Source organism: Pyxicephalus adspersus, chromosome 2 (assembly GCF_032062135.1).
Source record: "Pyxicephalus adspersus chromosome 2, UCB_Pads_2.0, whole genome shotgun sequence".
Lineage (NCBI taxonomy): Eukaryota > Metazoa > Chordata > Amphibia > Anura > Pyxicephalidae > Pyxicephalus > Pyxicephalus adspersus.
Window position 1 is genome coordinate 24,725,489 of NC_092859.1, and position 7,126 is coordinate 24,732,614.

Genomic DNA, 7,126 nt, shown 5'->3' on the forward strand with positions numbered 1-7,126 from the left:
AGATGCTTCTGAGAGCTGGTTGCGGCCCAACCAAAGGAATTTTATTTGAATGGTCTAGAAAAGCTGCAATTACGCTGTACCAGGTGCATCAGTCTTAGGGGGGAATATGTTGAATAATTGTGGTATTTCATAACTCTGGCTCTCTTCTTTCTGGGCAAAGCCAGGAACTTCTCAGGACCCCCTCATATAAAAAGTTCTACTAATAGCAGAGGAGATGCATACAATCTTAACTCAGACTATACATATGATCAATAACTACAAAGAATCATATAATAAAAGTATATAAGTACTTCATATTCCCGATGGGTTTCACCCTTTGGCTTCCTCAGGGCACTCCATAGAGACTTATATTGAGTAGTGTTTCACAGGAGAAACAAGAGAGACTGCGGTTTCTAAATTCAGGTGGTTGAGATACTTGAGTAGTGCCTCACAGGAGAAACAGTAAAAACTGCTGTTTCTGAGTTGGAAATGGTTAAACAGTCATACCCCCAAGGGGAAGGGATCCCAGATATTCTTGGATCTTTTTAATCCCAAAGAGAAATATTGTCTCCAAAAAAACTTTGACTTAACGCTGGAAAGGATAGTATATGATTTTTTCATTTGCATGGATTTTGTAGGGAGAAGGTGACAGGGTATCTGCAGTCAGCTACCAGACCAGGGTCGGTGTACTTAAATCGTGAGAAAACACAGTGGTAGAAATTGTCTAAATGAAGTGTTTTTATAATCAGGACATGTTCACTTTAAATTGTATCTTTCAATTAAGATTGAAATGGAAAAATCATCTCATGGAAACTTTAAAAGCTAATCACTTCTATCTCATATAGGCTTCAACATGCCAACGCCATTACAAAAAATTCTATAAATTTGCAGCTTTTAACAATACAGCCCCAAATAATCCTGGAATGCACATCTATATTAAAGCACCTATACAAGCAGCTGTACCAAGGATCATGGCTCAGTTGTGGACCACTTCTGTCAGAAAGCCAGACCACAGCAATATTGTGCAGTCAGGGCTGGGGTGAGTAAATGTAGGTGGGATGTGGCTGAAAGAGGCTTTATGAGGATCAGCAGCACTAAAATACAAGAGTGATGGGAAATAAATACATTTAAAAAGGTAATTAAACTGTATTGTATAGCATAAAAGGAGGAGAGGGGCAATGTTAGATCTACAATAACATAATATTATACTTTTCTAAAAACATAAAAATACATTTTTAAGGTTTTTCTTTTTAAGAAACTGTGTAAGCATATAAAATTTTCTTTTTTTTTCCAGTCAGGATTTGACAGGGTAACACAAGATGACCCAAAAGGTAAGATAAGCTTTCAAATGCAATTGTAACAATTTTTTTTAATTTGTAACTGCAAATGTGTGTGTGTAGATTTAAGGAAGTAGTGTTAATCGGTTTAGAGCACAAAGCCGGCTGATGGAGAGGCCTCTGCGTGTGGTTTGGATAAAGGACACAGGCCGTGACTTTGGTCCAATCTAAGTAAAATTTAGCTGACATGGATGCTACTAACCAAGACTCTGGCCGGAGATCAGGTCCCGTGTCCTCTAACCACCCAACACGTGCTGGGGAGGATATGCAGACCTCTAATTTAGCCAACATAACGAGAGGCCATAAATACTCATTTCCTAACGAGGCAGGAATAGCAAAACTGAGAATTATGTCTGTATCAGGAAAAGGATAAAAAGAAAGACCAAGGAATAAAAAAAGGCTCTTTAAAATCTCACCACTCCCCTTGCAAGTTAGTGATTGGAATGGTTTTTGTTCGTGTCTATGGGTTGCCACAACTGGCCAGATGGTATACTAAGAATATGGCGAAACACCACCCTGTCCTTGAAGGATCTGAAAACCACTGAAAGCTGAATGATATTCATACAGATTCATGTGATGGATTAAAGCAATGCAAGTGTAACAAAAACTTTGGTTCTTTTTTTCCCCAAAAAGGAAGATGGGTTATGATGGAGATTGTTTTCCAGTTACAACCAGCAATCATACGTAATTATTACTAATCTCCTGGACAATCTGACTGACACAAGTAATGATTCAGAGGGAAAGATGGGAAAAGTGTGGTAAACGAAATGATGAGGGAGAAAGGGTGGAAGTGAGAGCAAAAGAGAATGTGATATTGGGAAGTGGAAAAAGAGACAGAAGGCAGAGACAGTGTGAGGGTGGGAAGTAAAGAGAGAAGAAGGAAAGAAAAAGGATTAGAAAAGTAAGTGGAAAGAGAAGAATTGGGTGTGGGTGAAACACGGGAGAAAGAAAAAGAAGAAAGAAAAAGGTATGTTCCTTGCAGCGGGTATATTTTACAACACTGTTATACCAGGACATTGAACAGCAGAGTTTAATAAGTGTAAATGAATGCTCATGTGTCACATTGTTATTTTTTTCCCACAATCAAAAAAGTACTGACAAGCAGAATATAAACTATTAAGTAGACAGTAATGAAAGAGTTAGGGGATTTTGTGCCCTCAACGCAGAGAACTCAGACACTGTGGCATTCTGCCTGTCACCTGGTCCCGGGAACACAAAAGCTTTGCTGATGGTCTTGGAATCATCCAGGGAAGTTGGGTCCATTCACAAAGACAATGACCCATCACAGTATTTACAGCATGGACAATCACATCAAACAAACTGACTCGGACTTTTTTGTGCAGGTAGCTCGTACTCAGCACTAGTTGCTGGAAATCCACGCTGACAAGGCAGACATTGGACTCCCCTGCATTGATCCTAAAAAGTGCAGCTTTGTACAGGGGCAAATCAGGAGAAAATGACACATTAGTTTCAACAATTTCCAATCAGGTTAAAGTTAACCTCCAGATAAAACTTTTATTTTTAGTTTAGCAAAGGAAGAGGAAAAATTTAAATACAATTTTTTTTCCCTCAGTGACAGGTAATATGAGGACCTATCTTGTATACGAATACATTTGTATCCAGCTTTGCAGTATGTAATTGTTGGTGACCCTGATAAAGATTGATATACTTATAGTGTGTTTAGGCTGATCTCTGGTTACAAATAAAGGATGTGAGAAGGGTATTTAGTCATATTTAGTGATTACAACTACTGTTTTAAAAACAACATCCTGCTTTAGTAACTCAAAGCTCTATAAACTCACTGAGATATATGAAGAAATACTGAACTCCAATCTGTCTCCAGACAGGTCCCCTTTGACCCCTGGAGCAATGAGTTGACAGAGGAATTAGCTGGTTGCGGTCATCATTGTGCCTCCCAGTGTGGGTTTTATCACTGATTGAGGTTTGGGCGACAACCAAAGAACATAAGCGCAAGCCAGAGAGAAACCACAAAGATAACCGACTGATTCAAGTATCGCCAGGCCTGGTGGATGTCGTATTAATATCCTAACCAGCGCCTCCCGGGAAAGAAGAGGCATTATGGTGTTATAATTTTCACACAAACTATGGAGGACAAAAATGGACGATATTAAACGCCCATAACACCCCCATTAAAGGGACCATTTGTTTGCCCTGTAACAACCAAACAGACAGCAAATACTCAACATTGAGGAGTAACATGCTTACTAACTCACAGGAAATGAGAGTAAAAGTGAAGGAATGGTTGGGAGGAAAAGCTTGGATTCTCCAGAAGCCATGGCCCGACTACTCCGCAAGAATCTATAATCCAGGTTGTCCAGAAACTGGAATAATTTGTTCTACAAAAAGGCTTAAGCAGTCTGTGTACATAGACAAAACATTTAAAACATAATGGAGTCTAGGTAATGAACTCATGGGGTTGGTATCTTATAGGCACACTGACTGGCACCTGGCTATAGCATAGAAACATGGCACTAGGGAGGCAATATGCTATCCAACACAGCCAGAAGATACCAGACACAGATAACCTCGGCACAGGCAGTGGTTCAAGATTTGTTCTTTTACAGGGTGGCTTAATAATTATTCTGTTCTACAGCTAAATATTCATTATCGTATCATTAAATGTACTTTTTTTAACTGCATACGGTTTAGGTACTTTAGTTTTATTGCAAAACACTTTTGCAGTCCTTTTTACAGGGGAGTTTAGACTTGGAGAAGAAGCAGGAGCCAATCAGCTGACTGCGAGATGAGCTTAACAGTCTGCTGCTTCTCCTTCAATGTTCAGTCACAGGCTTAGGGAAGGGCAATATATGTATAACTCCCAACAGATGTTTAATAATTGTTGCTTAATGATTACTGATCTTTTCTTTGGCAGTAGAATAAATGAGTAATATACAGATGGTGTCTTATAGGTAGGTGAGTTGGAGAAACCACATAGCATCCTGTTTGTGTTGGCTGCTTAGTGATCCAGTATTGAATATTACTAGATAGCAATATGGGGACAGCTATACAAATGCTAGAATCTAACAAAAAATATCCAGCATTTGTAAACACCATTTGTGTTACTGAACTGAAGTAGAGAAAAACAATGTAGAGGATACACTTTGACCAGTGAAGCTGAAACCTGGAATGGATTTCCTAAAAGTCATTTGCTATTTGTAAGCAAATGTTTTCAATCCTGAACCAGATCCGTTTCAGGTTTGCTGGATCACCCAGTGTCACTAATGAAAGTGTTTCCTCTCCAGCCTTGGAGAGGTTTAAAAAAAAAACATCCAAATGTCTCCTGTTGTGCTGTTTGGCAAAGCTTTGAGTATCTCAGGACTGGATCATCAGAAATACAAAATCTTTGGCAGGTAAAACACCACCCATAAATGTATTTCATCTGTGTATTTAGCTGTTTGTCTGCAGTTCTGCTTTAAGCTTTAGTTGATCTCTATAAAAAAACCAAATGCTATCGATTTAGACATTGTCATCTTAAAATCATTTTTACATAGTGCCTAGGTTCTAAACGATGTAGATTTCAAGGGGAATTAGGCAACAGCCTCAGAATAGGCTAATGTCTACTAGCTTGTGAGACTGCAGCCTCCTGGTATGTGATTCTGTGTCATGAAACGACAATCTCTGATAATTGCAGGCTGTATGGGTGGAACAAGGTAAAACAGATGTATTTCATACGCCATGGTGAAAATTTGTCCTTTAGCAGACATGATAGAACCCCAAAGTGCATTTACAAACCAAATTATACCCTGCTTAATGCTCTGTCACTTAATTAGAAACAACAGGGCCCAAGTCGAACTGTAGGCAAGCACAAATGTTTTCTGTTATCCACAGATGTCATCTACTCATAGCCATTGTTTTCGCATGTCACTGTCACCTGATTCCAGTGCTGAGCCTCTCCAAGGCGTCTGATTTCTCTGACCCTTGATGACCTAAAGCAATTAACAGTTTTGACACAGTAGCAGCTTTAACAGTCTTACAAGGGGATAATGGAAGAATGTACACAAACTGACCACACCAAGACACACAGGAACGCCAGTCCGGACACAGGTAATGCCCTTTAATTCTGGGTGTTGTGGGATTACTGGGGGGTCACTTACTAAAAGCAAAGATGTGATTGTTTGGAGTGTTTTTTCACTGCTACACCTGGGGGGGCACGGGGCCATCAATGAACCCTGTTTACCAGATAAATATCTCTGGCTTCAGGGAGATTGACTTGGGACAACAGTAAAGTCGCTGTACCCAGGAATGTCACAGTAATCCCAAAATGCAGTGTAAACCAAATTTCTTCCTGTGTAGAGGCTTAAAAAATCCTCTACTTATACCGTCAAGTTTTTTTTTTTTTTTTTTGGAAAAACATCCCGTGAATTGAAGCTAAGATTGTAGAACAGCTTACACTCACTGTGCAAAATGTTGGCTTTAGGATTTGATTCAATAAAAGTGACCGATGTTACAATATGTAAGTTTTGTACACCTTACAGTGTATGTAAACTCTAACATGCTTGTTTTGCTTACTTATGAGCTGTTCTGATTTTATGTGATTAAAAAGGGCAAGAAATTTGACCCTGTCAGAAAACTTGTGGGCTGATTACTTACTTTGGATTGTGCAGTATTAGTACATGCAGTAATATCTGACCTACATAATTATATGTGAACTACAGAGCCCCCCCCCTCCCCCCCAATAATATTATTAGCCAGTATTATTATTCCACCGCCAAATAATGCAGTTCTTTACAAAGTCTTTTGTCATATTTCAATGTTTTGGAGATAAGGACAGGAGTTCTGTATTTCTAATACTTTGTTTTAGGGTACTAATGCTCCTTCATATGTTGAGTGTTATCACTTTAAGACAGGAGTTGTGTAATTGTCAGAATACCCAGGTAAAAATAAAGGGGAAAAGAGCCTGAATTAAAATAAAAACTGATGCAACAACCACAGGACTTGTGTGCTGTAATATATTACATTTTGTACTTTGGTTTAAGTACACTTTTAGTTGTGAGCAACTACCAATGACTAACATGGATACAGTCTGAAAGAATTATAAGACCATGCAACAATCCCTTATTTTTTTTCTCTTCCACTTAAAGCAGAACTAAGCGAACAACAAAAAACTTAGACTTACCTTTAATCCAGCAGGTCCCTCGATGGTGCTGGTCCTTACAACCATCCGGTCCTGCATCCTCCTGGGATTCCTCTTTATCCCGGCAGAGGAAGCACCAGGCGTCAGCATCTTCAGTCTTCTCTGGTCTTCTGTCTTCATCACCTGATCTTGCACTGCACAGGTGCAAGATCGGGTGAGGTAGCTGCTGTGAAAGGGGGGAAAATAGAGAGCCAACCCCACTGCGCATGCCTGAGAACGGCATCTCTTTCCCCAAAGAGGGAAAATGCCCCTTCTGAGCATGCCCGAGGTCAGGGCATGGACAGAAGGAGCAGCCAGTTAGGTATCCCGGGAGGCTCTGCGCTCCCATTAAGGGCAATCAAGACTTAAAGGGGCAGTGCTGCATCTTAATTTTTTTTTTTTTTTTTAAAAAGGGTGTTGCACTTAAAAGAAAAACAGCAACATTTTTACTGTGTATAGAAGAGTTGACATAACTCAAGAAGACATAATAGCATTTACACAGTAATAACAAAGTGAAGTTTAGAATGTAATATCCAAGAAGGTGAGACAAAATATAGAGTGAATATGGCCTAAAGACCCAGGGTCTTTGTGGAAACATGTAAAAGTGCAGAACAGAGTGTCAGTTGTATACACTGAATTTACACTAAAAATGCACAGATGAATAACACAAAATTTC

General features: G+C 39.4%; 1 protein-coding gene and 1 long non-coding RNA gene across 12 annotated transcripts in view; one reads left to right on the plus strand and one right to left on the minus strand.

The window, feature by feature from the left end:
• The window catches only part of ERC1 (ELKS/RAB6-interacting/CAST family member 1), a 150,411-nt gene that overhangs the window by 56,488 nt on the left and 86,797 nt on the right, over nucleotides 1–7,126 (minus strand). The gene's annotated exons all lie outside the window — the stretch shown is intronic.
• LOC140323190 (uncharacterized) overlaps nucleotides 868–7,126 on the plus strand; it is an 18,544-nt gene continuing 12,285 nt past the window's right edge. Inside the window, exons 1-2 of the long non-coding RNA XR_011919313.1 lie at nucleotides 868–1,114; nucleotides 1,274–1,310. This is a non-coding gene — a long non-coding RNA (uncharacterized lncRNA). The remainder of the gene's footprint in view (nucleotides 1,115–1,273; nucleotides 1,311–7,126) is intronic.